The sequence below is a fragment of the Callithrix jacchus genome, chromosome 2, assembly GCF_049354715.1.
Source record: "Callithrix jacchus isolate 240 chromosome 2, calJac240_pri, whole genome shotgun sequence".
Lineage (NCBI taxonomy): Eukaryota > Metazoa > Chordata > Mammalia > Primates > Cebidae > Callithrix > Callithrix jacchus.
In genome coordinates, this window is record NC_133503.1 from 4,614,085 (window position 1) to 4,638,109 (window position 24,025).

The following is a 24,025-nucleotide window of genomic DNA, read 5'->3' on the forward strand; positions in this document are numbered from 1 at the left end:
CCACCGCACACAGCCTATTTATTTACTCCCTCCCTCCCTGCCTCTCTCCTTCCTTCCTCTCTCTCTCTCCCTTCCTTCCTTTCTCTTCTTTCTTTTCTCAAGACAGGGTCTCCCTCTGTCACCTAGACTGGAGTACAGTGGTGCAGTCATAGCTCACTGCAGCCTCAGACACTGGGCTCAAGCAAGCCTCCCACCTCGGGTAGGATTGTAATTAGCCATGCATAATGGTGCACAGGAAGTAGCTGGGACCACAGGTGGGCACCATTATGCATGGCTAAAAAGCTTTTTACAGATGGCGTATCAGTATGTTGCCCAGGCTGGTCTCGACCTCCTGGGCTCAAGCGATCCTCCTGCCTCAGCCTTCTGAATAGCTGAGGCTGCAGGCTCATCCCACTGCATCTGGTTAATTTTAATTTTAATTTTTTTGGCAGAGACAAGGTCTCACTGTATTGCCCAGACTGGTGTCAAACTCCTGGGCTCCAGTGATTTTCCCACATCAGCCTCCCAAGTAGCTGAGACTGGGTTTACTGCCCAAATTCGGACCAAAACTTGGCCTCCCGTTTCCAAGAACCATGAAGCATCTCATATTTTCTTCACTTCTCAAAAATGTCATCCCACATTTTTCCAGATGTCTTGTTTTTAGGAAAAAAAAGAGTTTCCAGTTTTTTGGGTTGGATCTCACAGTGTCCTCTGGGGTACTCTGTTTTAAATATTGCATTTTATATACCTTCTCAGGGGTAGCTTATGAGGTGCAGTCACTAAGCCTCTGTTATTGTTTTAAAAATCCTAAAAATGGAATGTTTCAGGCATAAAGCACACTTTTCTTTATGCTTTTCACTCCAGCAAAGGGGGCATCTGGAAAGCCCCAGTGGCATGAGGGTTAGAGGTTGTCCTCTCCCATCTGCCATCTTTCATTTTTGGTGCTATAATCTAGCACCTAGTTATGAATATTCTTTTTTCTGGGCAACTCAGCCAGGAGTTTCCTGTGTAACAAACCACACAGCAGAGGACTGACCACAGAACTCAGTGTCTCAAATCCTGACACACTGAGATGAAGACAAGGAACCCCCGGAAGACTCATTGTCCAATGTGGCCGCAAACTGGATAAGGGTCCAAGGTAAAACAAAATTCTCTCTTAAGATGCGAACCTACCTTTGAATCCCATTGAAATTTTTCCATAATTTTGTAGCAAAATGAACTTTGAAGGCTTTTCTTTCCCATACAGGTCTATGGCTCAGCCACATGCACAATTAGAGAGCGGGGCTCGTGGACCCTCTGCCCACTGTGGAAGGTCTGCTTGTAGCAAGGGGCTTTGTTTTGAGTGACAGAGGATCCGTGCCTTGGCTGCTGCAGACCTGAGGCCAAGTTCTGTCTTGCACTCCCTGGTTTGACGACACAGGACACCTGGGGTTTTTGTGTTTTTTTTTTTTTTTTTCTTTTTTCTTTTTGAGTTGGAGTCTGACTCTGTTGCCCAGGCTGGAGTGCAGTGGTGCGATCTCAGCTCACTGCAACCTCTGCCTCCCAGGTTCAAGAGATTTTCCTGCCTCAGCCTCCTGAGTAGCTGGGACTACAGGCACACACCATCATGCCTGGTTAATTTTTTTGTATTTTTAGTAGAGACAGGGTTTCACCATACTGGCCAGGCCGGTCTCAAACTCCTGACCTCAGGTGAACCACCCACCTTGGCCTCCCAAAGTTTTTTTTTTTTTTTAATTTATTTAAAGACGGAGTCTCACTCTGTCTCCCAGGCTGGAGTACAGTGGCATGATCTCTCAGCTCACTGCAACCTCTACCTCCTGGGTTCAAGTGATTCTTGTGCCTCAGCCTCCCCTGTAGCTGGGATTACAGGTGTATGCCACCACTGCTTGGCTAATTTTTTGCATTTTGAGTAGAGATGGGGTTTTGCCATGTTTCCCAGGCTGGTCTCGAATTTCTGAGCTCAATCTGCCCACCTCAGCCTCCCAAAGTGCTCAGATTACAGGTGTGAGTCACCACGCCCGGCCCAGGGCACGTGGGTTTCAATCACTAGGCGGTGCCCTGAACAGAGGAAACAGCTGTGTTCCTGACCCCCCCCCCCTCCCGGGAACACACCTGTAGCTCCTGGCGCTCCAAACCCACACCTGGGCCCATGCTCCAGACCCCAAGCATAGGTCAGCAAAGGGCTCCAACTGGTCTGTGGTAATCCGTCCTGCAGCTGTGTTTGGACCTGGCTGGCTGCACCAGTCAAGAACCCTGCTCTCATTTCTGAGCTTCCCAGGACCAAGAAGAAAGATGCAGGTACTAACCTCTGGGGAGCTCCGGAGCCGTGTTAAGATGACATGCTGGCCGGGCGTCGTGGTTCACGCCTGTAACCCCAGCACTTTGGAAGGCCAAGAAGGGCAGATCAGATGAGGTCAGGAGTTCGAGACCAACATGGAGAAACCCTGTCTCTACTAAAAATACAAAAATTAGCCTGACAACGTGGCATGCATCTGCAATCCCAGGTACTCCAGAGGCTGAGGCAGGAGAATTGCTTGAACCTGGGAGGCGGAGGTTGTGGTGAGCCGAGATTGCACCATCGCACTCCAGCCTGGGTGACAGAGTAAAACTCCAACAACAAAAACATGGCGAGCTGTCTCAGATTCTCTGGGGTTCACAGCCCCACTTCAGCTCTTGGGATCCTGGCCTCTCTGTCTATCCCTATCTTTCTTCTCTGCTCTCAGGGTAACTCAAAGTTAGCTGAGCTTCACAGACCCTCCCAGGCAGTGGTTCTCCACCATGCTCACACATGACACTTAAGCTTTTAGAAAATGTCACTGCTGACCAGGTACAGTGCCTCATGCCTATAATCCCAACACTCCGTGACGCTGAGACGGGAAGATCACTTGAGCCCAGGAGTTCCAGATCAGCCTAAGGCAACACAGCAAGACCTCCTCCCACCCCCCCAAGTGTTTTTAAAATAGCAAAGACCTGGTGGCACGCACCTGTAGTCCCGGCGACTCTGGAGGCTGAGGCAGGAGGGTCTCTGGGCCCAGGAGTTCCCGGCTGTAGGGAGCTACGATGGCAGCGCTGCCCTCCAGCCTGGGTGATGGGATGAGACTCTTTCTCCAAAAAAAAGAAAACTAAACTCAACTCTGACGTTGTCTCGGCCCCGCCCCCAGATAGTCCCTTGTTCTGGGGTGCAGGCTGGACCTCAGGGATTTTCAGCAGCTCACCTGGTGATTCTAACTGCACAGGGAGTGAAGAACTAGGGCAGTGCGTTCCTCCTGCTCCTTCTGATTTGTGTGCTCCCCAGGGAAGCAGAACCTGGTGTGACACGGTAAAAGCCCCAGGAAACTGCACACCTCAAGCACACCTTGGCTTTCTGTTGAAACTGCCCTTGGTGACCCTAACGTGACAGGCAAGCTGTCCAAACCCACACCGTCTTGGCTCCTGTGACTTGTAGTAAGTAACTGAGGTCTGTAACTCCCACCACTACCCAGTGTGGAAACTAACGCTTACCTTGACTTCTGTAAACCCCTTAAGTAACAATCGGAACGTCTAAAGTCCCCTGGCCCTCGGAATGTCTGAAGCCCCTCACCCCCATCCCCGCCCCTCACCCTCACCCCCGAGGTGGCTTTAGGGGTATAAAAGGTCTTGACACCCTCCTTTCGGGGCCACGGGTTGGAGAGACGCGAGTCCTCCGTGGCCGCCGGCAGTAAAGAGCCTGCAGTTGGGCACACTTTTGTCTCGGTGTTGACTTTCTACGCTCGGGCCAGGACGACATTCTGGAGGCCCCACCGAGAGTTATCTTCGTCCATCACCAGACAAAAGCCGTCCCAGAGTCTCACCCAGGAAGCCGCTCTCACCTCGGGGACCTCTGTGGGAGGCGCCCCCTGAGAAGTTCCAGGGCCCCAGAGTTCTGGCCCATGGAGGATGAGTGACTACCCGGCCGACCTTCACCCGAATTCCTCAGGGGCCCGGGACCCTCCGGAGGTAAGTCAGGTCTGGGGACCCGTCCGTCAGGGGGGCCAGAGTCGGGGGACCAGACATGGTCATTGCAACTCTGACCACGCAAGCCTGTGAGACATCACCGGAGGCTCGGGTTACCTCCCTAGAGGTTCAGGTCACCTCACTGGAGGCTCGGGTCATCTCACTGGAGGCTCGGGTCGTCTCACTGGAGGCTCGGGTTGTCTCACTGGAGGCTCGGGTCGTCTCACTGGAGGCTCGGGTCACCTCACTGGAGGCTCGGGTCACCTCACTGGAGACTCGGGTTATCTCACTGGAGGCTCGGGTCGCCTCACTGGAGGCTCGGGTCATCTCACTGGAGACTCGGGTCACCTCACTGGAGACTCGGGTTATCTCACTGGAGGCTCGGGTTATCTCACTGGAGGCTCGGGTCATCTCACTGGAGGCTCGGGTTATCTCACTGGAGGCTCGGGTCATCTCACTGGAGGCTCGGGTCATCTCACTGGAGGCTCGGGTCACCTCACTGGAGACTCAGGTCATCTCACTGGAGGCTCGGGTAATTTAGTTTTCCGTAGTTTCCATAACCTCGGTGAGAGAGAGAGTGTACATATGCAGTCCCACGGCTGGAAGGCTACGGGGCTTGTATGGGCCTCACCCGCGGTTCCACGGGGACGTCATAAGGCATAACGGTGATTCACCTCAGGACTAAAAATTCTGAGGTGACCAGGCCCGGGATTTATACGGGTACACCTTAGCCAAGACACTCTGAAACATCCCTCCGGGGACGTGGCCGAGCAGGCATCAGACTGGTCCCCCACCCGGGGGCACCCATCCTTTGTCTGTCCATCGTGTATGTGGTTCTGTCCTTACTGTGTATTCGCCAGCTTTGTTAGACTCCTGCTGGCTGATATCAGTGAGTCGGGCCTGCTTCCCTTGGAGTGGAAGATGTTCTACAGTGGGTGACACACCACCAGCTACAGGGGACCGTCACTGAATTCACGCCCCTAGAAGTAAGTGTTCTCCTTCCTCCTCCTGCTCTTCTGCTACTGAGGCCTGACTTCTGACTCTGACATGTGGCAAAGAGCTTTAGCCCTGTCTCTTTTTGTTTTCTTATTATAATCATCGTGGCCTGTAAGTTCTCTCAGCCACTCCCCCGCCCAGGACAGGAGTATTTCTGCCCGTGTTGGGGATAATTTCCTTTTCCCTTCATCAGCTGATGTCCAAAAGGAAATTCTGCCCATGACGTCTGGGGTGTAGTTTTTTCTCTGTCCTAGGAAATCAACTCCTAGACAAAAAGGTGCCAACTCTTCTTGACCGTTTGGAGTGGAAACAAGATAACTGTGTGTTCTGTCAAAAAGATATTACGTGTTGTTACGGCCAGTGCTCTGAAGCGCACCCCTCTTCAGGCACCACCCTGACTGCTGGGAGGTGGGGTGTCACGGCTTAATAAGGACAGGCAAATCTCTCGTCAACTCTGTATGCTGTGATGGATTCAAAATTCACACCCTGTGGACCTCTTTGTTTATCTGTTTTGCCATTCTCTAACTTTCCCAAGGCCACTGGACATCAGGGTTCATTTAAGAGAAGACCACGCCTGAACGGCACTAAGCCTATACAAGGCCTATTACCAGCCCCTCTGGGGCTTTTTAGGAGAATCCTCTCCTCACCCCTGGCCCCTTCCACCTGTTCCCCTCGCCCGTACAAAAGACAGACCCACTAATTTAATTGTATTTTCCTTACACAATTTAGCTGTAGATGCGCTTTTAAAACCGGTGCTGGGAAGGGCAGAACACACATATAACACCTGCCAAAACTGGAAATACTACAGAAGTCACAAGACCCAAGTTCCTATTGGGACAGAGGAGAGAGGAGACAGGGACAGGAAGGAGGAGAGAAGAGAGAGAAGAAAGTAGGGGAGGGGGAGAGGGGGAGAGAGAGAGAAAGAGAGGAGAAAGAGGAGAGACGAAGAGAGAGAATGGGGAGACAGGAATTTAATGCTTTTTAGGGTCCCTGTGTCAAGGTGACCAAAAGCTGCAGGGGTGGGACACCCACAGCCGGCTCAACAGCTTCAAGCTCCCTTTTAAACTGATGCAAAAAGCTTTTTTTTCTGTGACTGCCAGCCTGTCCCGGCTTTCAGGCAGGCCACACCGCCTCAGGGCACGGCATTTGCAACTGCGAAGTTGCTGGTTCGAATCCTCAGTGAATCGAGATTTAAATGAGTGTAATCTCTTGGGAAAATTCAAAACCTAAAAACCAAAAAACAAATGGGCTCGTCTAGCTCCCAGCCTTGTACCCCCATCGAATGCATGACAGCCAACTTCAAGGTTCGCTTCTCAGGCCAATATGGGGTGAAATTAACACCTGGAAAACTCTACTCTTTATGTGAACTAGAATTGGAATATTTAAAGTTGGGTGGCCAGATACTGGGACCTGTGACACAAAAATTACCCAGGCCATATGGACAATAATCGCAGAAACTCCTGGATACCCTAGCCAGTTTCCAGACATCGAACAATGACTGGATTTAAAAAAAAACCACCCACCCCCCGACCCCGGTAGCTGAAGTGCTACATGCAACAGGATGGACCTCAGGTCATTTTAGACAGCTCTGGTAGCAAGCCATTTTCCCCTGAACAGTGGTCCCAGCATTTCTCTCCAGACAGCACTGGTAGCCAGCCCTTGTCCCCTGAACAGGGGTCTGAGCTCCCACTCCATACATCACTGGTCGGAAGCCCTTGTCCCCTCAACAGGGATCCCAGCATCCCTCTCCATATAGCACTGGTACCCAGCCCTTGTCCCCTGAACAGGGGTCCCAGCTTCCCTCTCCAGACAGCTCTGGTAGCCAGCCCTTGTCCCCTGAACAGTGGTCCCAGCATTTCTCGCCAGACAGCTCTGGTAGCCAGCCCTTGTCCCCTGAACAGGGGTCCGAGCTCCCACTCCATACATCACTGGTCAGCAGCCCTTGTCCCCTCAACAGGGATCCCAGCATCCCTCTCCAGAGAGCACTGGTAGGCAGCCCTTGTCCCTGAACAGGGGTCCCAGCTCACTCTCCAGACAGCAGTGGTACGCAGCCCTTGTGCCCTGAACAGGGGTCCCAGCATCCCTCTCCAGAGAGGACTGATAGGCCACCCTTGTCTCTGAATGGGGGTCCCAGCATCCCTCTCCAAATAGCTCTGGTAGCCAGCCCTTGTCCCCTGAACAGGGGTCCCAGCATCCCTCTCCAGACAGCACTGGTAACCAGCCCTTGTCCCCAAAACAGGGTTCCCAGCATCCCTCTCAAGACAGCACAGGTAACCATCCCTTGTCCCCTGAACAGGGGTCCCAGCATCCCTCTCCAGACAGCTCTGGTACCCAGCCCTTGTCCCCTGAACAGGGGTCCCAGCATTTCACTCCAGACAGCACATGTAGACAGCCCTTGTCTTTGAACAGGGGTCCCAGCATCCCTCTCTAGACAGCTCTGGTAGCCAGCCCTTCTACCCTGAACAGGGGTCCCAGCATCCCTCTCCAGACAGCTCTGGTAGCCTGCCCTTGTCCCCTAAACAGGGGTCCCAGCACTCCTCTCCAGACAGCACTGGTGGGCAGCCCTTGTCCCCTGAACAGGGGTCCCAGCATCCCTCTCCAGACAGCACTGGTAGACATCCGTTGTCCTCCCAACAGGGGTCCCAGCATCCCACTCCAGACAGCACTGATAGACAGCCCTTGTCCCTGAACAGGGGTCCCAGCATCCCTCTCCAGAAAGCTCTGGTAGCCAGCGCTTGTTCCATGAACAGGAATCCCAGAATCCCTCTCCAGTCAGCTCGGGTAGCCAACCCTTGTCCCCTGAACAGAGGCCCCAGCATCCCTCTCCAGACAGCACTGGTAGACAGCCGTTGTCCTCCCAACAGGGGTCCCAGCTCCCACTTCAGACAACACTGGTAGCCAGCCCTTGACCACTGAACAAGGGTCCCAGCTCCCACTCCCGACAGCACTGGTAGGCAGCCCTTGTCCCCTGAACAGGGGTCCCATCATCATTCTCCAGACAGCACTGGTAGCCAGCCCTTGTCCCCTGAACAGGGGTCCCAGCTCCCTCTCCAGACAGCTCTGGTAACCAGCCCTTGTCCCCTGAACAGGGGTCCCAGCTCCCTCTCCACACAGCACTTGTAGCCAGCCCTTGTCCCCTGAACATAAGTCCCAGCATCCCTCTCCAGACAGCTCTGGTAGCGAACCCTTCTTTCCTGAACAGGGGTCTCAGCATCCCTCTCCAGACAGCACTGGTTACAAGCCCTTGTCCCCTGAACAAGGGTCCCAGCTGCCTCTCTAGACAGCACTTGTAGGCAGCCCTTGTCCCCGGAACAGGGGTCCCAGCATACCCCTACAGACAGCTCTGGTAGCCAGCCATTGTCCCTGAACAGGGGTCCCAGCATCCCTCTCCAGATAGCAGTGGTAGGCAGCTGTTGTCCCTGAACAGGTGTCCCAGCTCCGACTCCAGGCAGCACTGGTAGGCAGCCCTTGTCCCCCCAACAGGGGCCCCAGCTCCCACTCCAGACAGTACTGGTAGCCTGCCCTTGTCCCCTGAACAGGGGTCCCAGCATCCCTCTCCAGACCGCACTGATAGCCAGCCCTTGTCCCCTGAACAGGGGTCCCAGCTCCCATTGCAGACAGCACTGGTAGGCAGCCCTTGTCCCCTGAACAGGGGTCCCAGCATCGCTCTCCAGATAGCACTGGTACGGAGCCCTTGTGCCCTCAACAGGGGTCCCAGCATCCCTCCGCAAACAGCTCTGGTAGCCAGCACTTGTCCCTTAAACACAGGTCCCAGCATCCCTCTACAGAAAGTACAGGTAACCAGCCCTTGTCCCCTGAACAGGGGTCCCAGCATCCCTGTCCAGACAGCACTGGTAGGCAGCCCTTGTCCCCTGATCAAAGGTCCAAGCTCCCACTCCAGACAGCTCTGGTAGCCTGCTCTTGTCCCCTGAACAGGGGTCCCAGGATCCCTCTCCAGACAGCACTGGCAGGCAGCCCTTGTCCCCTGAACAGGGGTCCCAGCATCCCTCTAAAGACAGCACTGTTAGGCAGCCCTTGTCCCATGAACAGGGGTCCCAGCATTTAACTCCAGACAGCACATGTAGACAGCCCTTGTCTTTGATCAGGGGTCCTAGTCTCCCTTTCCAGACAGCACTGGTAGCCAGCCCTTGTCCCCTGAACAGGAGTCCCAGCATCGTTCTCCAGACAGCTCTGGTAGCCTGCCCTTGTCCCCTCAACAGAAGTCCCAGCATTTCTCTCCAGACAGCACTGGTTACCAGCCTTTGTCCCCTGAACAGGGGTTCCAGCATCCCTCTCAAGACAGCACTGGTAACTCGCCCTTGCCCTCTGAACAGGGGTCCCAGCTCCTGCTCCAGACAGCACTGGTAGCCAGCCCTTGTCCCCTGAATAGGGGTCCCAGCATCCCACTCCAGACAGCAAGGGTAGGCAGCCCTTGTCCCTGAACAGGGGTCCCAGCATCCCTCTCAAGACAGCTCTGGTAGCCTGCCCTTGTCCCCTGAACAGGGGTCCCAGATTCCTCTCCAGACAGCTCTGGTAGCCTGCCCTTGTCCCCTCAACAGAAGTCCCAGCATCCCTCTCCAGACAGCTATGGTAGCCAGCCCTTGTCCCTGAACAGGGGCCCCAGCATCCCTCTCCAGACAGCTCTGGTCGCCAGCCCTTGTCCCCTGAACAGGGGTCCCAGCATCCCTATCCAGACAGCACTGGTAGCCAGACCTTGTCCCCTGAACAGGGGTCCCAGCTCCCTCTCCAGACAGCTCTGGTAACCAGCCCTTGTCCCCTGAACAGGGGTCCCAGCATCCCTCTCAAGACAGCACTGGTAACCCGCCCTTGCCCTCTGAACAGGGGTCCCAGCTCCCGCTCCAGACAGCACTGGTAGCCAGCCTTTGTCCCATGAATAGGGGTCCCAGCATCCCTCTCCAGACAGCACGGGCAGGCAGCCCTTGTCCCTGAACAGGGGTCCCAGCATCCCTCTCCAGACAGCTCTGGTAGCCAGCCCTTGTCCCCTGAACTGGGTCCCAGCTCCCACTCCTGACAGCACTGGTAGGCAGCAATTGTCCCCTGAACAGGGGTCCCAGCATCCCTCTCCAGACAGCACTGATAGCCAGCCCTTGTCCCCTTAACAGGGGTCCCAGTTCCCACTCCAGACAGCACTGGTAGGCAGCCCTTGTCCCCTGAACAGGGGTCCCAGCATCCCTCTCCAGATGGCCCTGGTAGGCAGCCCTTGTCCCTGATCAGGGGTCCCAGCTCACTCTCCAGACAGCACTGGTACGCAGCCCTTGTGCCCTGATCAGGGGTCCCAGCATCCCTCTCCAGACAGCTCTGGTAGCCTGCCCTTGTCCCCTGACAGGGGTCCCAACATCCCTCTCCAGACAGCTATGGTAGCCAGCCCTTGTCCCCTGAACTGGGTCCCAGCTCCCACTCCTGACAGCACTGGTAGGCAGCCATTGTCCCCTGAACAGGGGTCCCAGCATCCCTCTCCAGACAGCACTGATAGCCAGCCCTTGTCCCCTTAACAGGGGTCCCAGTTCCCACTCCAGACAGCACTGGTAGGCAACCCTTGTCCCCTGAACAGGGGTCCCAGCATCCCTCTCCAGATAGCACTGGTAGGCAGCCCTTGTCCCTGATCAGGGGTCCCAGCTCACTCTCCAGACAGCACTGGTACGCAGCCCTTGTCCCCTGAACAGGGGTCCCAGCCTCCCTCTCCAGGCAGCAGTAGTAGGCAGCCCTTGTCCCATGAACAGGGGTCCAAGCATTTCACTCCATACAGCACATGTAGACAGCCCTTGTCTTTGAACGGGGGTCCCAGCATCCCTCTCTAGACAGCTCTGGTGGCCAGCCCTGGTCCCCTGAACAGGGGTCCCAGCATCCCTTTCCAGACAGCACTGGTAGCCAGCCCTTGTCCCCTGAACAGGAGTCCCAGTATCTTTCTCCAGACAGCTCTGGTAGCCAGCCCTTCTGCCCTGATCAGGCATCCCAGCATCCCTCTCCAGACAGCTCTGGTAGCCTGCCCTTGTCCCCTGAACAGGGGTCCCAGCACTCTTCTCCAGACAGCACTGGTAGGCAGCCCTTGTCCCCTGAACAGGGGTCCCAGCATTTCTCTCCAGACTGCAGTGGTAACCAGCCCTTGTTCCCTTAACAGGGGCCCCAGCATTTCTCTCCAGACAGCACTGGTAGGCAGCCCTTGTCCCCTGAACAGGGGTCCCAGCTCCCTCACCAAACAGGTGTGGTAGCCAGCCCTTGTCCCCTGAACAGTGGTCCCAGCATTTCTCTCCAGACAGCATTGGTAGCCAGACCTTGTCCCCTGAACAGGGGTCCCAGCATCCCTCTCCAGACAGCTCTGGTAGCCTGCTCTTGTACCCTGAAAACGGGTCCCAGCCTCCCTCTCCAGACACCCGTGGTAACCAGCCCTTGTCCCCTGAACAGGGTCCCAGCATCCTTCTCGGGACAGCACTGGTAGCCAGCCCTTGTCCCCTGAACAGGGGTCCCAGCATCCCTCTCCAGACTGCACTGGTAACCAGCCCTTGTCCCCTGAACAGGGGTCCCAGCATCCCTCTCCATACAGCTCTGGTAGCCTGCCCTTGTCCCCTGAACAGGGGTCCCAGCTCCTTCTCCAAACAGCTTTGGTAGCCAGCCCTTGTCCCCTGAAAAGGGATCCCAGCATTTCTCTCCAGACAGCTCTGGTAGCCAGCCCTTGTCCCCTGAACAGGGGTCCCAGCATTTCTCTCCAGACAGCACTGGTAGCCAGCCCTTGTCCCCTGAACAGGGGTCCCAGCTCCCGTTCCAGACAGCTCTGGTAACCAGCCCTTGTCCCCTGAACAGGAGTCCCAGCATTCCTCTGCAGACAGCTCTGGTAGCCAGCCATTGTCCCTGAACAGGGGTCCCAGCATCCCTCTCCAGATAGCACTGGTAGGCAGCCCTTGTCTGCTGAACAGGGGCCCCAGCTCCCACTCCAGACAGCTCTGGTAGCCTGCATTTGTCCCCTGAACAGGGGTCCCAGCATCCCTCTCCAGACAGCTCTGATAGCCTTCCCTTGTCCCTTGAACACGGGTGCCAGCATCCCCTTCCAGACACCACTGGTAACCAGCCCTTGTCCTCTGAACAGGGTCCCAGCATCCCTCTCGGGACAGCACTGGTAGCCAGCCCTTGTCCCCTGAACAGGGGTCCCAGCATCCCTCTCCAGACAGCGCGGGTAGGCAGCCCTTGTCCCTGAACAGGGGTCCCAGCTCCCTCTCCAGACAGCACTGGTAACCAGCCCTTGTCCCCTGAACAGGGGTCCCAGCATCCCTCTCCAGACAGCTCTGGTAGCCTACCCTTGTCCCCTGAACAGGGGTCCCAGCATCCCTCTCCAGATAGCTCTGGTAGCCAGCCCTTGTCCCCTGAACAGCGGTCCCAGAATCCCTCTCCAGACAGCACTGGAAGGCAGCCCTTGTCCCCTGAACAGGGGTCCCAGCCTCCCTCTCCACGCAGCACTAGTAGGCAGCCCTTTTCCCATGAACAGGGGTCCCAGCATTGTCCTCCAGACAGCACATGTAGACAGCCCTTGTCTTTGAACAGGGGTCCCAGCATTTCTCTCTAGACAGCTCTGGTGGCCAGCCCTAGTCCCCTGAACAGGGGTCCCAGCATCCCTTTCCAGACAGCACTGGTAGCCAGCCCTTGTCCCCTGAACAGGAGTCCCAGCATCTTTTCCCAGACAGCTCTGGTAGCCAGCCCTTCTGCCCTGATCAGGGGTCCCAGCATCCCTCTCCAGACAGCTCTGGTAGCCTGCCCTTGTCCCCTGAACAGGGGTCCCAGCACTCTTCTTCAGACAGCACTGGTAGGCAGCCCTTGTCCCCTGAACAGGGGTCCCAGCAACCCTCTCCAGACAGCACTGGTAGCCAGCCCTTGTCCCTGAACAGGGGTCCCATCATTTCTCTCCAGACTGCAGTGGTAACCAGCCCTTGTCCCCTGAACAGGGGTCCCAGCATTTCTCTCCAGACTGCAGTGGTAACCAGCCCTTGTCCCCTGAACAGGGACCCCAGCATCCCTCTCCAGACAGCACTGGTAGCCAGCCCTTGTCCCCTGAACAGGGGTCCCAGCATTTCTCTCCAGACTGCAGTGGTAACCAGCCCTTGTCCCCTGAACAGGGACCCCAGCATCCCTCTCCAGACAGCACTGGTAACCAGCCCTTGTCCCCTGAACAGGGATTCCAGCATCTCTCTCCAGACAGCTCTGGTAGCCAGCCCTTGTCCCCTGAACATGGGCCCCAGCATCCCTCTCCAGATAGCACTGGTAGACAGCCCTTGTCCCTGAACAGGGGTCCCAGCATCCCTCTCCAGACAGCTCTGGTCGCCAGCCCTTGTCCCCTGAACAGGGGTCCCAGCATCCCTATCCAGACAGCACTGGAAGGCAGCCCTTGTCCCCTGAACAGGGGACCCAGCATCCCTCTCTCGACAGCTCTGGTAGCCTGCCCTTGTCCCCTGAACTGGGGTCCCAGCTCCCTCACCAAACAGCTGTGGTAGCCAGCCCTTGACCCCTGAACAGGGGTCCCAGCATCCCTCTCCAAACAGCTCTGGTAGCCAGCCCTTGTCCCCTGAAAAGTGGTCCCAGCATTTCTCTCCAGACAGCACTGGTAGCCAGACCTTGTCCCCTGAACAGGGGTCCCAGCTCCCTCTCCAGACAGCTCTGGTAACCAGCCCTTGTCCCCTGAACAGGGGTCCCAGCATCCCTCTCCAGACAGCACTGGTAACTCGCCCTTGCCCTCTGAACAGGGGTCCCAGCTCCCACTCCAGACAGCACTGGTAGCCAGCCCTTGTCGCCTGAATAGGGGTCCCAGCATCCCTCTCCAGACAGCACGGGTAGGCAGCCCTTGTCCCTGAACAGGGGTCCCAGCATCCCTCTCAAGACAGCTCTGGTAGCCAGCCCTTGTCCCCTTAACTGGGGTCCCAGCATCCCTCTCAAGACAGCTCTGGTAGCCAGCCCTTGTCCCCTTAACTGGGGTCCCAGCATCCCTCTCCAGAAAGCACTGGTAGCCAGTCCTTGTCCCTTAACAGTGGTCCTAGCTCCCACTTCAGACAACACTGGTAGCCAGCCCTTGACCACTGAACAAGGGTCCCAGCTCCCACTCCCGACAGCACTGGTAGGCTGCCCTTGTCCCCTGAACAGGAGTCCCAGCATCCCTCTCAAGACAGCTCTGGTAGCCAGCCCTTGTCCTCTGAACAGGGGTCCCAGCACTCTTCTCCAGACAGCACGGGTAGGCAGCCCTTGTCCCTGAACAGGGGTCCCAGCATCCCTCTCCAGACAGCTCTGGTCCCCAGCCCTTGTCCCCTGAACAGGGGTCCCAGCATCCCTCTCCAGACAGCTCTGGTACCCAGCCCTTGTCCCCTGAACAGGAGTCCCAGCATCTTTTCCCAGACAGCTCTGGTAGCCAGCCCTTCTGCCCTGAACAGGGGTCCCAGCATCCCTCTCCAGACAGCTCTGGTAGCCTGCCCTTGTCCCGTGAACAGGGGTCCCAGCACTCTTCTCCAGACAGCACTGGTAGGCAGCCCTTGTCCCCTGAACAGGGGTCCCAGCATCCCTCTCCAGACAGCACTGGTAGGCAGCCCTTGTCCCCTGAACAGGGGTCCCAGCATTTCTCTCTAGATAGCACTGGTAACCAGCCCTTGTCCCCTGAACAGGGACCCCAGCATCCCTCTCCAGACAGCTCTGGTAGCCAGCCCTTGTCCCCTGAACAGGGGCCCCAGCATCCCTCTCCAGATAGCACTGGTAGACAGCCCTTGTCCCTGAACAGGGGTCCCAGCATCCCTCTCCAGACAGCTCTGGTCGCCAGCCCTTGTCCCCTGAACAGGGGTCCCAGCATCCCTATCAAGACAGCACTGGAAGGCAGCCCTTGTCCCCTGAACAGGGGACCCAGCATCCCTCTCTCGACAGCTCTGGTAGCCTGCCCTTGTCCCCTGAACTGGGGTCCCAGCTCCCTCACCAAACAGCTGTGGTAGCCAGCCCTTGTCCCCTGAACAGGGGTCCCAGCATCCCTCTCCAGACTGCACTAGTAGGGAGCCCTTGTCCCATGAACAGGGGTCCCAGCATTTCACTCCAGACAGCACATGTAGACAGCCCTTGTCTTTGAACAGGGGTCCCAGCATCCCTCTCCATACAGCTCTGGTAGCCTGCCCTTGTCCCCTGAACAGGGGTCCCAGCTCCTTCTCCAAACAGCTTTGGTAGCCAGCCCTTGTCCCCTAAAAAGGGATCCCAGCATTTCTCTCCAGACAGCTCTGGTAGCCAGCCCTTGTCCCCTGAACAGGGGTCCCAGCATTTCTCTCCAGACAGCTCTGGTAGCCAGCCCTTGTCCCCTGAACAGGGGTCCCAGCTCCGACTCCAGACAGCACTGGTAGGCAGCCCTTGTCTGCTGAACAGGGGCCCCAGCTCCCACTCCAGACAGCTCTGGTAGCCTGCGTTTGTGCCCTGAACAGGGGTCCCAGCATCCCTCTGCAGACAGCTCTGGTAGCCTTCCCTTGTCCCTTGAACACGGGTGCCAACATCCCCTTCCAGACACCACTGGTAGCCAGCCCTTGTCCCCTGAACAGGGGTCCCAGCATCCCTCTCCAGACAGCACTGGTAACCAGCCCTTGTCCCCTGAATAGGGGTCCCAGCATCCCTCTCCAGACAGCAGTGGTATCCAGCCCTTGTCCCCTGAACAGGGTTCCCAGCTCCCACTCCACACAGCTCTGGTAGCCTGCCCTTGTCCCTTGAACACGGGTGCCAGGATCCCCTACCTGACACCACTGATAACCAGCCCTTGTCCCCTGAACAGGGTCCCAGCATCCCTATCGGGACAGCACTGGTAGCCAGCCCTTGTCCCCTGAACAGGGGTCCCAGCATCCCTCTCCAGACAGCTCTGGTAACCAGCCCTTGTCCCCTGACAGGTGTCCCAACATCCCTCTCCAAATAGTACTGGTAGGCAGCCCTTGTCCCTGATCAGGGGTCCCAGCTCACTCTCCAGACAGCACTGGTACACAGCCCTTGTGCCCTGATCAGGGGTCCCAGCATCCCTCTCCAGACAGCTCTGGTAGCCTGCCCTTGTCCCCTGAACAGGGGTCCCAGCATCCCTCTCCAGGCAGCACTAGTAGGCAGCCCTTTTCCCATGAACAGGGGTCCCAGCATTGTACTCCAGACAGCACATGTAGACAGCCCTTGTCTTTGAACGGGGGTCCCAGCATTTCTCTCTAGACAGCTCTGGTGGCCAGCCCTGGTCCCCTGAACAGGGGTCCCAGCATCCCTTTCCAGACAGCACTGGTAGCCAGCCCTTGTCCCCTGAACAGGAGTCCCAGCATCTTTTCCCAGACAGCTCTGGTAGCCAGCCCTTCTGCCCTGATCAGGGGTCCCAGCATCCCTCTCCAGACAGCTCTGGTAGCCTGCCCTTGTCCCGTGAACAGGGGTCCCAGCACTCTTCTCCAGACAGCACTGGTAGGCAGCCCTTGTCCCCTGAACAGGAGTCCCAGCTTCTTTTCCCAGACAGCTCTGGTAGCCAGCCCTTCTGCCCTGATCAGGGGTCCCAGCATCCCTCTCCAGACAGCTCTGGTAGCCTGCCCTTGTCCCCTGAACAGGGGTCCCAGCACTCTTCTTCAGACAGCACTGGTAGGCAGCCCTTGTCCCCTGAACAGGAGTCCCAGCTTCTTTTCCCAGACAGCTCTGGTAGCCAGCCCTTCTGCCCTGATCAGGGGTCCCAGCATCCCTCTCCAGACAGCTCTGGTAGCCTGCCCTTGTCCCCTGAACAGGGGTCCCAGCACTCTTCTCCAGACAGCACTGGTAGGCAGCCCTTGTCCCCTGAACAGGGGTCCCAGCATCCCTCTACAGACAGCACTGGTAGGCAGCCCTTGTCCCTGAACAAGGGTCCCAGCTCCTTCTGCAGACAGCACTGGTAGGCAGCCCTTGTCCCTGAACAAGGGTCCCAGCTCCTTCTGCAGACAGCACTGGTAGGCAGCCCTTGTCCCCGGAACAGGGGTCCCAGCATCCCTCTCCAGACAGCTCTGGTAGGCAGCCCTTGTCCCTGAACAGGGGTCCCATCATCCCTCTTCAGATAGCACTGATAGGCAGCCCTAGTTCCTGAACAGGGGTCCCAGCTCCCACTCCAGAATGCTCTGGTAGCCTTCCCTCGTCCCCTGAACAGGGGTCCCAGGATCCCTCTCCAGACAGCACTGGTAACCAGGCCTTGTCCCCTGAACAGGGGTCCAAGCATCTTTCTCCAGACAGCACTGGTAGCCAGCCCTTGTCCCCTGAACAGGGGTCCAAGCATCCCTCTCCAGACAGCACTGGTAGGCAGTCCTTGTCCCCTGAACAGATGTCCCAGCATCCCTCCCCAGACAGCACTAGTAACCAGCCCTTGTCCCCTGAACAGGAGTCCCAGCATCCCTCTCCAGACAGCTCTGGTAGCCTGCCCTTGTCCCCTGAACAGGGGTCCCAGCTCCCACTCCAGACAACACTGGTAGCCAGCCCTTGTCCCCTCAACAGGGTTCCCAGCTCCCACTCCAGACAACACTGGTAGGCAGCCCTTGTCTCCTGAACAGGGGTCCCAGCTGCCTCTCCAGACAGCACTGGTAGGCAGCCCTTGTCCCCGGAACAGGGGTCCCAACATCCCTCTCCAGACAGCTCTGGTAGCCAGCCATTGTCCCTGAACAGGGGTCCCAGCATCCCTCTCCAGATGGCACTGGTAGGCAGCCCTTGTCCCCTGAACAGGGGCCCCAGCTCCCACTCCAGACAGCTCTGGTAGCCTGCCCTTGTCCCCTGAACAGGGGTCCCAGCATCCCTCTCCAGATACCACTGGTAACCAGCCCTTGTCCCCTGAACAGTGTCCCAGCATCCCTCTCCAGACAGCTCTGGTAGCCAACCCCTGTCCCCTGAACAGGGGTCCCAGCTCCCACTCCTGACAGCACTGGTAGGCAGCCCTTGTCCCCTGAACAGGGGTCCCAGCATCCCTCTCTAGACAGCACTGATAGCCAGCCCTTGTCCCCTGAACAGGGGTCCCAGCTCCCACTCCAGAGAGCACTGGAACCCAGGCTTGTGCCCTGAACAGGGGTCCCAGCATCCCTCTCCAGTCACCACTGGTAGGCCACCCTTGTCCCTGAACGGAGGTCCCAGCATCCCTCTCCAAACAGCTCTGGTAGCCAGCCCTTGTCCCCTAAACAGTGGTCCCAGCATCCCTCTTCAGACAGCACTGGTAACCAGCCCTTGTCCCCTAAACAGGGGTCTCAGCATCCCTCTCCAGACAGCACAGGTAACCAGCCCTTGTCCCCTTTACAGGGGTCCCAGCATCCCTCTTCAGACAGCACAGGTAGGCAGCCCTTGTCCCCTGAACAGGGGTCCCAGCATCCCTCTCCAGATAGCTCTGGTATCCAGCCCTAGTCCCCTTAACAGTGGTCCCAGAATCCCTCTCCAGACAGCACTGGCAGGCAGCCCTTGTCCCCTGAACAGGGGTCCCAGCATCCCTCTCAAGACAGCACTGGTAGGCAGCCCTTGTCCCCTGAACAGGGGTCCCAGCCTCCCTCTCCAGACAGCACTAGTAGGCAGCCCTTGTCCCATGAACAGGGGTCCCAGTATTTCACTCCAGACAGCACATGTAGACAGCCCTTGTCTCTGATTAGGGGTCCCAGCATCCCTCTCTAGACAGCTCTGGTAGCCAGCCCTTGTCCCCTGAACAGGAGTCCCAGCATCTTTCTCCAGACAGCTGTGGTAGCCAGCCCTTCCCCCCTGAACAGGGGTCCCAGCATCCCTCTCCAGACAGCTCTGGTAGCCAGCCCTTGTCCCCTGAACAGGGGTCCCAGCACTCCTCTCCAGACAGCACTGGTAGGCAGCCCTTGTCCCCTGAACAGGGGTCCCAGCATCCCTCTCCAGACAGCTGTGGTTGCCTGCCCTTGTCCCCTGAACAGGGGTCCCAGCATCCCTCTCCAGACAGCACTGGTAACCACCCTTTGTCCCCATAACAGGGGTCCCAGCATTTCTCTCCAGACAGCACTGGTAGGCAGCCCTTGTCCCCTGGACAGGGGTCCCAGCATCCCACTCCAGACAGCACTGGTAGACAGCCCTTGTCCCCTGAACAGGGGTCCCAGCATTTCTCTCCAGACAGCACTGGTAGCCAGCCCTTGTCCCCAGAACAGGGGTCCCAGCTCCCTCTCCAGACAGCTCTGGTAACCAGCCCTTGTCCCCTGAGCAGGGGTCCCAGCATCCCTCTCCAGACAGCACTGGTAGCCAGCCCTTGTCCCCTGAACAGGGGTCCCAGCTTCCCTCTCCAGACAGCTCTGGTAGCCAGCCCTTGTCCCCTGAACAGGGGTCCCAGCTCCCACTGCTGACAGCACTGGTAGGCAGCCCTTGTCCCCTGAACAGGGGTCCCAGCATCCCTCTCCAGACAGCACTGGTAGCCAGCCCTTGTCCCCTGAACAGGGGTCCCAGCTCCCTCTCCAGACAGCACTGGTAACCAGCCCTTGTCCCCTGAATAGGGGTCCCAGCATCCCTCTCAAGACAGCACGGGTAGGCAGCCCTTGTCCCTGAACAGGGGTCCAAGCATCCCTCTCAAGACAGCTCTCCTAGCCAGCCCTTGTCCCCTGAAAAGGGGTCCCAGCATCCCTGTACAGACAGCTCTGGTAGCCATCCCTTTTCCCCTGAACAGGGGTCCAGGCATCCCTCTCCAGACAGCACTGGTAGCCAGCCCTTGTCCCCAGAACAGGGGTCCCAGCTCCCTCTCCAGACAGCTCTGGTAACCAGCCCTTGTCCCCTGAACAGGGGTCCCAGCATCCCTCTTCAGACAGCACTGGTAGCCAGCCCTTGTCCCCAGAACTGGGGTCCCAGCTCCCTCTCCAGACAGCTCTGGTAACCAGCCCTTTTCCCCTGAACAGGGGTCCAGGCATCCCTCTCCAGACAGCACTGGTAGCCAGCCGTTGTCCCCTGAACAAGGGTCCCAGCTCCCACTCCAGACAGCACTGGTAGGCAGCCCTTGTCCCGTGAACAGGGGTCCCAGCATCCCTCTCCAGACAGCACTGGTAGGCAGCCCTTGTCCCTGAACAAGGGTCCCAGCTGCCTCTCCAGACAGCACTGGTAGGCAGCCCTTGTCCCCGGAACAGGGGTCCCAACATCCCTCTCCAGACAGCTCTGGTAGCCAGCCATTGTCCCTGAACAGGGGTCCCAGCATCCCTCTCCAGATAGCACTGGTAGGCAGCCCTTGTCCCTGAACAGGGGTCCCAGCTCCCACTCCAGACAGCACTGGTAAGCAGCCCTTGTGCCCTGAACAGGGGTCCCAGATCCGTCTCCAAACAGCTCTGGTAGCCAACCCTTGTCTCCTCAACAGGGGTCTCAAAGTCCCTCTCCAGAAAGCTCTGGTAGCCAGCCCTTGTCCTCTGAACAGGGGTCTCAGAGTCCCTCTCCAGATAGCGCTGGTAGCCAGCCCTTGCCCTGTGATTTGGGGTCTCAGAATCCCTCTCCTCATAGTGCTGGTAGCCAGCCCTTGCCCTGTTAACTGGGGTCTCAGAGTCCCTCTCTAGACAGCACGGGTAGGCAACCCTTGTGCCCTGAACAGGGATCCCACCTTTCTCTCCAGACAGCTCTGGTAGCGAGCCCTTGTCCCCTGAACAGGGGTCTCAGAGTCCCTCTCCAGACAGCTCTGGTAGCCAGCCCTTGTCCCCTCAACAGGGATCTCAGAGTCCCTCTTCAGATAGCGCTGGTAGCCAGCCCTTGCCCTGTGAACTGGGGTCTCAGAGTCCCTCTCCAGATAGCGCTGGTAGCCAGCCCTTGCCCTGTGAACTGTGGTCTCAGAGTCCCTCTCCAGACAGCAGTGGTAGGCAACCCTTGTACCCTGAACGGGGGTCCCACCTCCCTCTCCAGACAGCTCTGTTAGCCAGCCCTTTTCCTCTGAACTGGGGTCTCTGAGTCCCTCTCCAGATAGCGCTGGTAGCCTGCCCTTGTCCCCTGAACAGGGGTCTCAGAGTCCCTCTCCAGACAGCTTTGGTAGCCAGCTACCAGTGCTAGAAGGGGTTACGGGAGCAGCCCACAAGCCCACTGTCCTCTCCAAGGCAGGGACTGTAACTCAGGGTCCGCAGGAGTGGCCGGCTGCCTTCCTTGAGTGTCTAAAGGACGCTTATCACACCTACACTCCTGTTGACCCTGAGGCTCCAGAAAATCAGTGTCCATCAATCTGGCTTTCGTTTCCCAGTCAGCCCCTGATATTTTTAAAAAGTTACAGACGTTAGAGGGATTTTAGGGAATGAATTTGTCCCAATTGCTGGAAATTGCCCAAAAGGTTTTTAACAATAGGGACACTTCAGAAGTCACACAGGAAAAAAGAGTTACTGAAGCAGTAATGGCAGCTCTTCAGGAAACCCGAGTTATCCCACGGGGACAGGGAACCCCACAGGGGAGCCCACAGGGGAGCCCCCAGGGTGCCCGGCCCAGGCTAGGACACAACCAGTGTGCATACTGCCGACAGCCAGCCAACTGGAGGAACGAGTGTCCTGGGAGGAGAAGGTGAGAAGAAGCTCAGGGAAAGCCACCAAGGGCCATTCTCAATTTAGAAAGCCGGGATTGACGGGGCCAGGGCCCTTATTTATTAAGCCCCCAGAAGCCCGGGGTCACTTTAAAAATTGGGGGCACACCTGTCAGCTTCCTAGTCAACACCGGGGCAGCCCACTCAGTCCTTAGTCAGCCTCTGGGACCACTATCCAGTAGAAAAACAATTATCCAGGGGGCCACAGGAAAATCCATGACAAGCCCCTGGACCACCAACCAACTTGTTGATCTGGGGAACGGCACCATCACCCACTCCTTCTTAGCCATTCCAGAGTGTCTGTACCCACTCCTAGGATGGGACTTACTCCACAAACTTCAAGCAAGTATTTCTTGAGGTGAGAGTCAGGCTTGCCTCTCAATCCCTCCCCGCTTGGCATCAGGGCCACCTCGGCAAATCCTCATCACCTGTGCTCTGTCAGGAATCTATATCCTCAGAGGCAGATCAACCACCAACATCATACCTCCTCAGCCAGTTCCAAGAGAACGTACCTGGCGTATGGGCCAAGACAAATTCCCCAGGCTTGGCAAGTCACCAGCCCCAGTCGTGGTCCTGGTGTTGGCAACGGTAACCCCAGTCTGGGTACGACGATATCCCATGAGCCAGGAAGCCAGACGGGGAATTGCTCCACATATAACCAGACTCCTAAAAGGGGGGATCCTTACTACCTATAAGTCCCCCTAGAATACCCCCTTGCTCCCCATCTTAAAAGCAGGCACAAAGGACTATCACCTGTACAGGACTTCAGGGAGGTAAACAGTGGAAACGGTTCCAAATCCGTACCCCCTCCTAAGTCTCTCGGGCCCAAAACACCACCATTACACTGTCTTGGATCTCAAAGATGCATTCTTTTGCATCCCACTGGCCCCCGTTAGCCAGCCCATATTTGCTTTTAAATAAACTGACCCCGATACTGGGGTCTCGGGGCAACTCACGTAGACAAGACTGCCTCAGGGGTTCAAAAACTCCCGTACTCTGCTTGATGAGGCACTTAGCCAAGATCTTGTCGCCTTCCGAGCTGAGTTCCCTGAGTGTACCCTACTCCAATATGTGGATGACTTACTCTTGGCTACAAAAACCCAGGAGGCCTGCAGAGACCACCCAGTCATTATTAAAGACCCTACACCAGGGTCTTTGGGGTACCGGGTCTCAGCTAAAAAGGCCCAACTCTGCCAACCGAAAGTGACTTACCTGGGCTATAGCATAGAGAAGGGCAGCCGGGCACTGGCACCCGTCAAGTCCAAGCGGTGCTGCAAATACCCACCCCCACCACGAAACGCCAAGTTCGAGAATTCCTCGGGGCAGTAGGGTGCTGCAGGCTATGGATTTTGGGATTCGCCAAGATAGCCAAGCCCCTGTATGCCTGCACTAGAGGAAATCAGCCCTTGGCATGGACAGAGGTGGAGCAATGCGCTTTTGACAAGCTCAAGACTGTGCTGACTGCGGCCCCCGCCTTGGCCCTGCCAGACATCTCTACACCCTTCCGGTTGTCTGTGCATGAAAAACAGGGAGTCGTGTAGGAGGTGCTCACCCAGACGTTGGGACCATGGTCCCAGCCAGTCGCCTACCTTTCAAAAAAGACTTGATCCCATGGCCTCTGGGTGGCCAGCTTGTCTAAAGTCAGTGGCAGTTACAGCCCTGTTAGTCAAGAAGGCGGACAAACTAACCTTGGGAGAGCCATTAAACTTAGTGGCCCCCCACGCGGTGGAGTCACTACTCTGCGGAGCCCCGGGAAAATGGATGTCAAATGCCCAGATAGTTCAATATCAGGCCTTACTTTTGGACCAGCCTGGCATAAAGTTTTTAAAGGCTACAGTTTCAAACCTCTCCACGCTGCTACCAGACAGCGAGCTGGAGGAGCCCACACACGACTACCAACAGACACGGGCGTCCTCCACGCTGCTCGACCAGACCTCCCCGGCGTCCCCCTGCAGAACCCAGAGGAGGCTCTGTATACGGATGGCAGCAGTTTCACAGTCGATGGAGTCAGGTATGCCAGGCAGCCGTGGTCACTCTCAATAGGGTTATTTGGGCCCAGGCCCCTCCTCATGGAATCTTGGCCCAAAAGGCAGAACTCATAGCTCTGACAAAGGCCTTGGACCGGGCGGGGGGAAACCTGTTACCATCTACACGGATGGCCGGGATGCCTCTGCCAAGGCTCATGTACATGGAGCCATTTATAAAGAAAGAGGACTACTTACCTCAGAGGGAAAACCATCGAAAATAAAGAAGAAATCCTAGCCCTACTAGAGGCTCTGTGGAAGCCCAAGGCAGTGACCAGAAGGGAGTCACCAGAGGCGAGGGGAAACAGGGCGGCTGACCTACAAGACAGGCAGCCTTGGGGCCAGTAAAACCTCTGCCTCTTCTTGTGACTCTGCCGGCCCCAACCCTGCCCCCCACCCCTGCGCACTCATCTAATGAAGAAAACTTTGCTAAAGAACAAGGGGGCACACAAGATTCCACAGGATGGTGGATTCTACCAGACACAAGGATTGTGCTCCCCGAGGCTCCAGGACAGTCCCTAGTTGAGGACACACACCAGGCCGCTCACTTAGG